The sequence below is a fragment of the Engraulis encrasicolus genome, chromosome 21, assembly GCF_034702125.1.
Source record: "Engraulis encrasicolus isolate BLACKSEA-1 chromosome 21, IST_EnEncr_1.0, whole genome shotgun sequence".
In the NCBI taxonomy this organism is placed as follows: Eukaryota; Metazoa; Chordata; class Actinopteri; order Clupeiformes; family Engraulidae; genus Engraulis; species Engraulis encrasicolus.
In genome coordinates, this window is record NC_085877.1 from 47,600,933 (window position 1) to 47,610,465 (window position 9,533).

The window sequence follows — 9,533 nt, forward strand, 5'->3', positions numbered from 1 at the left end:
AGATAAAATAGTAATCTAAAAGAAAGCTCTACAGAATAAATCTTAAAATCGCTTCAACACTTGATTAGTCAAATAAGGTTTGATTGTACCACATTAAGATGGTACAAGTGGGTTACATATTTTACCATTTCCATACATGGATGCAATATACGCAATATACTGTATAATACCACAACGCAGATGATGTCCAGAATGATCCCGGTTGGGCGAAGGTCCAACTCGGTCATGGCACCAATGTGACAGACATGGTCTTGTGTAGGGCTACTGTATGGACATCAGTAGGCCGGTTTGGTCACAGTATCCCCTTTTTATTTCTGAAAATACAGTGTGATACAGATGTGGGAATTACAGCAGATCTTACAACAGATTACTTCTATTCATCTTCCACAATGTTCTGAATAAAACCAGTGTGTGTGTGTGTGTGTGTGTGTGTGTGAGTGAGAGAGTGAAGAACGCGATAACACTTTAAAGTTTATAGTATACACATGACAGACATAAACACATGAAGTACATACAACAATGAGGCTATTCTACATGAGGTTACATTGTGGAATATTGTGACATTGATAACAATAGGCCTACTGCCCTATAAAGGCAAAATGCAACATTTTTAAAACGTGCTTAACATACCAAATCAGTTTAACTTATTTAACTGCATTACGTGACAATACAGGATTCATACTCAAGAGAGCGAAAATAGTCTTGGACCGCTCATGAACATAACTGGACAGATCTAGTCCCAGAATGTTCTGAAGTTGAACTAGTAAGCCAAGCACTGGGGGGTACTCTACCTTTAATGTACTCTTCATATTCATACCATTTGCTAGTGACCAAGCTTGAATTCGCAAACTAATCACTTCATACTTGCTTATTTTCGTGTGATAAGTACTGGTAATTTGTTGTGTAGTCTGATGCCTGCTAATGCTATTTTTCTAGCACTAGCACCCTCCTAGAAGAGTATTGCTGGTTGGCGTCTCGACCCCATTCAAAAACTGGAGCGTCCGCCAACATTGTTATTGAACAACGTTGGTAATGTTTCTTAGCATACCATCTACTTTGTTTTGCCAACAAATGACTCGTTGTCTGCGGTCACTGACTGTGCTACTTATGACAAATGCAACTAGCATTACCACGGTGAAAATGAGACCACGTAGCCGGCTAGTTCCAACGTTTTGTCAGGTTACACAACGGCAAATGCCATTCAAAATTATGCCATGTTTGTTTTGCCAACAAATGACTCGTTGTCTGCGGTCACTGACTGTGCTACTTATGACAAATGCAACTAGCATTACCACGGTGAAAATGAGACCACGTAGCCGGCTAGTTCCAACGTTTTGTCAGGTTACACAACGGCAAATGCCATTCAAAATTGTCTACATTACCTGTGAGAAAGTGTGTCAAACAACTAACACGATGATGAAGGAGATTTGGTTCCCGGAGCCCTTATAGTGGATAGGCCGCGAGGAAGCCAAGAAGAACTTGGAGGCAGCTGTCATCCTCAACGTATCTCGACAACATGCATCCACTCCTTTTAAAACTTCATGGCCAAGAAGCTAATTTCACGAATACATTTTCCTAAAGATAAAACTCTAAGCCTTTCACTTGAAATGTTGACAGTGCTACAGTCCCAATCACTCACAACCCTTTTTTCCATCATATTTCGAATAGAAGCAGCTTTCCTCCTTGATCCATTCATGTCATGTAGGAGGTGTTACGCTTCAGACCAAAGCAGTCGATAACACCAGATTGGCACTAGTCCCGCCCGTTTACGTCAGTGGTTCCGCCCACTGACTTTGATGGGTGAGATTGACAGATTAATTTAATTAATGATGTGCTGAAACACACGTAACATGAAATAATTAAATACATTAATTAAATATTAAATTGAATTGCGAAAGAAATATTTAACATTTAATTCATAAATTATATATTTAATGCCAATTTTAATTATTTAATTCTACTTTAAATTAATTAATGACACATTGAATTAATTATTTTTTGGTGTATTTATTTAATTAAGCGTGGCTCATTTGGCGTTCCATATAAACAAGACCACAATGTGAATTTAAACTCGACTTTTTTCTGTCTTGCATTCACCGTCTCCCAATCCGTCCCTAACTTATTTCAGCACTATTCAAGCCAGGAACGGGTATCCTCAGGATACAGAGTTTGCATACCTACTACAATTTGAACCGGTAAAGACAATTAAAACCGAGTCAATCAGACAGGAACACCATTGTAATTAAGTGTGTCCCGTGACGCCAGCATGAGAGAGATCGAATTTTAAATTTGGCGACGACATTCTGTCTTCAAAACTGGCATCGGCCGCTTCCAATTTAGGACCATAGGCCTATTCAACCGTTTCCACAACCTCACTGATCACAGTTGCTTCATCTGTAATGCCAGGGCTAAGAATAACGAAAATAGCAAAACAGAGTAGGCTAATAAACCGTAATGGAGAGACTGAGGAGACATGAAATCAAGCGGCGGAGTTCGGACCATTTTGAGTGGACCGATGTCGCTTGCTTTGTGTAGCCCTATCAAGCAAGCCTGTCTGTCTCATTTGTGCGATGAGCACAAAAACACAAATTGAACCACTCGTATAGTGTGAGTCAAACAGACATGAACAACATTGTAGCCTGATGAAGTAGTGCCCCGTCATGTCAGAGAGAGGTGATTTTACATTTGGCGACGACATTCCGTCTTTAAAACTGGCGCATGCCGCTTCCCCTATTGCAGGTTATTACCTGATCTACACTGTCGTTACCACAAAAAACAAGGTAGCACAACTTAATACTATTACTAGCCTATATATTATATCTGGTAAATAGTAGGTTGAAGACGGGGGTATTATTGGTGCACTGTTTTTTTTTTTTGCGAAGCAGAGTAATCTGCTTCAGTGTAGCTCATTGTATGTTGATCCCTCCCTCAGTTTTAGGCTACAAGTGGAAAGAGTCAGCCAATTGCGCACGTAACATTGGGTATTTGATAATAACACAAGCGTGATCCCTAAACAAGACCGCCAGTCGACGGTGTTTTGTTTTCATTATTCTGTCCTGCATTCACCGTCTCAATTCCGCTCCTAACTTATAGGCTAAGTGATGTCTGTTAATTATTTCTGCACTACCTATTCAAGTCAGGAACGGATATCCTCAGGATAGCCTACGGACTAATAGGTTGAAGACGTTTTTTTTTGTATTGGTGCTTGTGAACATTTCATCCTTTCAATGCGCTGTTGTGCGCGATCGACGGGATTCCGGTTAACTGGGGATGTGATGCACACATGACAATACATCTGTTACACCAGGTGTGGCTAATCATCTGTGATTAGGACTGCAAATTTGGTTGCTTCGGTGGAGATGCGAACCAACAGTATGACTGGGGAACTATGACTCCTTCGGAGGCTGGATAACCTGTCGCGCCACGACATGTCACAAAAGGCTGTGCAGTCCCGTGCACTGCACTGCACTGCTGTAACCCACCCATCCCCCACAGACAAACATTCATGTTCTGAAAAGTTCAACACGTTCTGAACATTTTAGCCGCTTTGCATTAAGTTTTCGAGCAGACACTTGTCCACGGTGACGCAACATCGAAAGAGAAACGCAGAGACTGTTCACAAATAACTGAATAAAGATTTCATTAAAAAAAAACACAGCATTTCTATGAAAATGTGCTGGGTGACCACACTGCCTATGCCTATCCAGATGCACGTATAGCAACAATGAGAAAGAGAGGGAGAGACGGAGAGAGAGAGCGATTAGCGCGTATCTGTGTGTGTGTGTGTGTGTGTGTCGGGGAACATTTGAAGTGAAAAAAAACACCCTCCCCCACTTCAGCATCAGATGTTGGTGGTCTACAAGTCAATATGTTTACCCGACTATCTTGTAGCCCAGTCATGAAGTTCATAAAGCCATCGGTAGCCTATAGGCCAAGATATCCAAAATCCCTCCGCAAATTTCTGCATTGCCTGAGTTCATAGGCTAAAACAACTTTATTTAGGCCTGACTTATTTAGCTTACTTTATTAGCCTTATTTAGGCCTATTATCGTATTTAGGCTTTAACGTGGGCCTATTTTACAAAATATCGAAAGAAGGAAAAGAAAAGACAGACAAGTTGAGGCTTACTGATCGTAGCCTATTACAGCAAATCGAACATGCGCTTTATGAACACACTAGCCTGAGGGCAAACATCTTCTTGGCACTATTGAGATAAACAGGCCATGCCAGGAATTCAACTACCTGGGCCCACACTAAAATACTGACAGACTACAATTGCTTGGATCTTCAGTGGGTTTCGTGGGTCCGGGGGGATGGGTGGTGATGGCACGCTTGATGTATTTTTCCCCACCCCATGCATGCACGCGGACACACAGGGTCGGGACATTCACCCAATGAATGACTGAGTGCGGCTAAATATGCCTGTTGCATATCGTAGCCTAATTATTCACACATCACGTCAAGTCACAAATTAGTAGTCTCTTGCAGTTGACCTATGCCAAATTAACGTCCTCCCTGTAAGGCTGCACTAATTCAAACAGGTAGAGGAGTCGGCTTAGCCTATAGCCAAAGTCTATAAAATGTAGCCTATTTTTTGTAATTTCCAATTATCTAGGCTATGTTTACGATAATGATTTGTTGCGCTACGACGGTGCTCAAGACAAGTTGGAACATAGTCATCTCAAGTGCTCCCATTTTATTTTGATCCTGCTTTAAGTCAATGGGCGAGAGGGACGGATGAAACGGGTGTTTCATTCGTCCCGACAGTGTCTACTGACACTTAAATCCCTTTTGCCTGTAAACCTGACAACTTTGACTTTTCATACTTTCGGATATGTTAAAGTTTTCGAGTAAATCGCAGTGTTTCATTCGTCCCGAGTTTCATGAGTCCCTGCTCTCCCCTACTGCCTAAACTGTTACAGTTTAAATGCGTCCTCTCCAAACAGTGTGTGTGTGTGTGTGTGTGTGTGTGTGTGTGTGTGTGTGTGGGCGAGAGAGGGAGAGAGGCGCTTAATTCCCCGCAGAAAGAGCAAGGCGATGTCTCCAAATATTAGACAAATGCATCTTATTTTAGTTAAGTAGACATCAGGGATGTATTTTGCTTAATAGCAACGCCGACCTGATTGGTTCATATTGCTCTGAATAGCCACAGAAGGCTAGGCTATATTTTAATGGGTTTACGCGCGCGAGGTCATCTAACTGTGGTCACAGTCGCCAGGTGCTATTATGAGAGGAAAACTATAGCACGTTGGCAAACATTAAAGTCAGTTTAAGCCATGCATATGATGAACCAGTTTTCTTGTTTGAAAAAACACACTTCCCGGTGCGCAAGGTGCATGCATTTCTGACTGACCCAGATGAAATCGCATGAGGAACTCCATGATTATGAGATGACATTGCATATATTTCCCAGCATATATTTCCCCTCTCTCTCTCTCTCCAAACCCAGTTGTACTTGGACTCACTTTTAACACCGCTGGCCTACCCAGGTGAATCGCAGCACACGTTTGCAGTGAGCCGTGCCGTGTGCGAGTGCTGTGCAACTTCACCCCTAACGTTTAACCTAGACTAGCGAGTGCAGTGTTGTAAATCACGTGGAATAAGTGCAGCGATTACCTGCGTAGCCTACTTAATTATGGAAGTGAGTGTCATTTGGACTGCCTATGGAATCAAGCCTACTGTCACCAAGCTCTTCCTGTCTCCCCAGCCTCGCAATGGATGGACACCTGGCCTCCTTCGGAACGGATGACTGTGGGGGGGATCTCCAAGGAAATTTGGAATTTCGGACTTGTATAGATTTGGGGTGCCCCGGGACTCTTTTAGATTTCTGTTAGTTAATAAATATTATTTTAAAACTCAATATTTGTGTCTTGGCGTATTTGTGGTGTACAGTACTCTCCAGGGTAGGCCTATTTGGTAACAAGGAGAGGTGTCGCTGGAAAAATGCGCACTTTCTCACCTGCGACACATAACCCGACAGTTGGTTACACTTAATTTGAGCACGAAAACAGCAATATCAGTCGCTTGCTAATTTTTGCCAATGTGACAACATTAAATTCATTAGGGAAGTGTAGGTTAGGTTATCGCCCCAGCTGTTGGCGATGTGAGATAAATAGCCAACGCTTACACGCTCAAACGAAGCGCTGTTAGGTTACTGCGGTGAGGTGTATTGCACTCTCAGTAATTTTTACCAAACGAAAAAAGTATCCACATCCAGACAACAAGTCTGAAGTTGCAATATTAGACGTTTCAAATCTTGCGATGCGATAATCGGTATGGCTTCTGGCTACACTCAATTTACATTTTGTCAGAGCTTGCACATTAATGCAATTCATCCGATCATCATTTAAAAAAAAAAAAAAAGAAAATTCATTACATTATTTAGGCTATTCTTTTTATGACTCTTCCTACTTCCTGGAGGTGTTCTCACACAATTTATAGGCATGTTGTTATCCGCTGAATCGGTGCGTGATGGTGAGAGAGAGAGAGAGAGACTACCACGTGGTAAAGCGTATAGCGAGCGCTCCCAAGTGCCACCCGGCGGTTGTTTGGGTACACTGCAGCTAGGCCCGGTACGTACCGAGGTGGATGACGTGGCATTACCTCGGTAAAGGGTGTGCATTGTAGGGGGACCGACTGTACTCTGCATTGCATCGCATTGCATTTGCTGTGTGCTACGCCCACTACTAGGAACTAACATTTGCAACGCTGAGCAGTACTGAGAAGCTAAAACAGCTAATTTTGTTAATGAGGAAGTCGGCCCTAGCAGACAGCGGAGATCGCCTGACTCTGTTCTCTGTATGGCTCTGCCCCAGCATTGATAAACATTTGGCTTGCACTTGACCTCCTAGGGATTCTGAGTAGCAGCCTCATGCTGTCATTGTATGCCACCATGAGTTTCCTCATGCTGCCCTGTTTGTAGTGGCACCACAGGTGTGCTGTATACAATGGTGTACAGTATGCTTTAAAGAGTGAGATCTTGACCAACTCAGTCAAGTGTAGTCAAGTCAAGTGTACTTTATTGTCAAATAATCCATGTAAAAGGGTTAGCACAGAAGTTTGAAATTGCGTTTGACATATATCACACACATGCAGTGTTTCTCAGAATTTTAACCCGTAACCAAGAACTACCACGGAGGGGTCAATTGACCTTTTTACCTAAAAGACCCACAAGAGGGTCATTTGACCCTTTGGACCCCCTGCGGACACTCCTTTTGTTGTGGAAATGTGGCTGTAAGCAGCTCACAGCTGTCACTTGAGTCACAGAGGATACTGACACCCTCAGAATTGGAAACCCAGTCTGCACAGTGTTGGCTACTTATATGTTACAAAATGATAAACAATGAATAATTGACTTACCTGCACATACAGGTGCTAAAGCTCTTACTCTGCCAGTATTCCTATCAACTGATACTCTGTATATTTGTTTCATAGCGATTCGTTTCTGGATTGGATTGGTCAAATAGATTAGTCACCTGCAATGTGGAAATCTCCTCATTTGTTAGGCAAAAATGATGTTACTTGTTATATACTAACCTGATTATCATAATTTTGATATGACATCTTCCAAAACGTTCCAAAATATTTTATCACAATTCCCTAACACTATCTTGAAAATTGAGCAGACTATTCTGCATATGATGACTTATATGAAGAACATGTGCTGACATGTTTTCAGGACAACCATTACACTGAGAATCAACCAATTGGGATAGATCAGCAAGGTACATTCATTTGAAAATTGTACTAAATGTAAGCTGATTGTGTTAACTGTAGGATACTTGTACATAGCCATTTGCAAGGATGTACTAAATGATTGAGACATGTACAAAAGCATTTGAAATTTAATGAAAGCAATGATAAATGCCATTCTGTTGTGAGGAACTGCAAATTAGTTTTCTCTCAGTTTCAAGAAATGGGCCAAACCAATGGAGAAAAACTGTAACACACTGTCCGCCAAACTGTGCTATCTGTCTTTGCTGCTGATATCTTCATGCAAGTTGCTATTTACCTGTGGTGATTTTGGAGGCTGACAGCCCTTGGGAAGAAGCTGTCTGTCCCTGTTTGTCTTGGCTATTAGCACTGTAAGGACCCCCTCACCCCTCACCCCACACACGGCCCCTAACAGCCTCTTTACTAGGGGTGGTACGGTTCACAAAATTCACGGTTCGGTTCATATCACGGTGTCAATGTCACGGTTTTCGGTTCTCTACGTTTTTTTTTTTTTTAGTTCATGATAAATGGTGCACTGGCTAATAGAATCGGACTTATCACTAAATATCCTACATATGGTTTGTATAGGCTTATAATGAGAAAATGGTGTGATTTTAATTGTGTCATCCTCTGATTTGGTCTTATACGCTAATGTTTTAATCAGAGAGACTGGATAAGATACTCCTAGAATCTGTATCATATTTTTCTGGACAGTACATGAATTGCGGTTTGCGATGGATTGCACGGTTCGGTTCGATATGTGTGTGAATTGTACGGTTTCAATTTTTGGTGCGGTTTGTGCCATCCCTACTCATTACCATTACACAATGAGTGATTAGTGTATTCGGTAAAAGCCGCCGGTGTCCTGTCTATATGAGCGACCCGTCGAGATGTGATTCTCTTCACTACTGAGCATGCGCACACCCTCGCGGTGGTTTTCGCGGGTGATTGCCCACCGAATTGTGAGACTGTCAACTTTAGTGACTCAAACTGTAGCCCGCAAGTTACGATAGCATCCCCTGAGACTGTCAACTTTAGTGACTCAAACTGTAGCCCATGTCCTCCTGAGGTTACCACCAGTCATCCATAGTCTAGTTAGCCTATAGCCTGTCCACCGACTGTCATGGACTGAAAGTTACGCTATATCCCCTGGGGGGAAAACGGGAAATAGCGTGGATCATCCAGCAGATCATTGGAAAATCTGCGAAATAGCGTGGCCTCGAACATTTGCTACTTTGTTGCCTAACCGTAATCGCTCACACACTCAGCCTAGAACATTGTAACTTCGATCAGAAAAGACTATTTATGTAGGCCTAGAGGAGGCGTTCTCATTGCAAAATGGAAAAAAATCGCCACCTCTGATTGAGCTGTCAAAATGCTCCCTCCACCCTTTTCACTCAAGAATTTGAATCGACTGCATTGTAAAATGCCTGAACATGATAATAAGAAATGCACTGGTTGGGATGTTATGAAAATAGGATTCCGGACATTAAAAGACAGACATCTGCCAAAACAAAGCCTCAATACTCTATCTGCTATCTGGGAATATCTAAACCGCGCTTGTTTATCCCCATAGCACATGATTTCATGTGGCAATTTGCCTTGCGAGCCCACGTCGCATTGAAACCAAACCAACAGCAAATGACTGCATTAAACAACCAGTGTTGTCAATTTAGCGACTTTTGGCCACCTCTGGCGACAAAAAAAATCATCTAGCGACTTTTCAGGCTCAATCTGGCCGAATCTAGCGACTATTTCGCTTGTCTTGTGAGAGGCAAATCAGTCTCCCTCCCCACGTCACCACACAATGCATTTTCAGT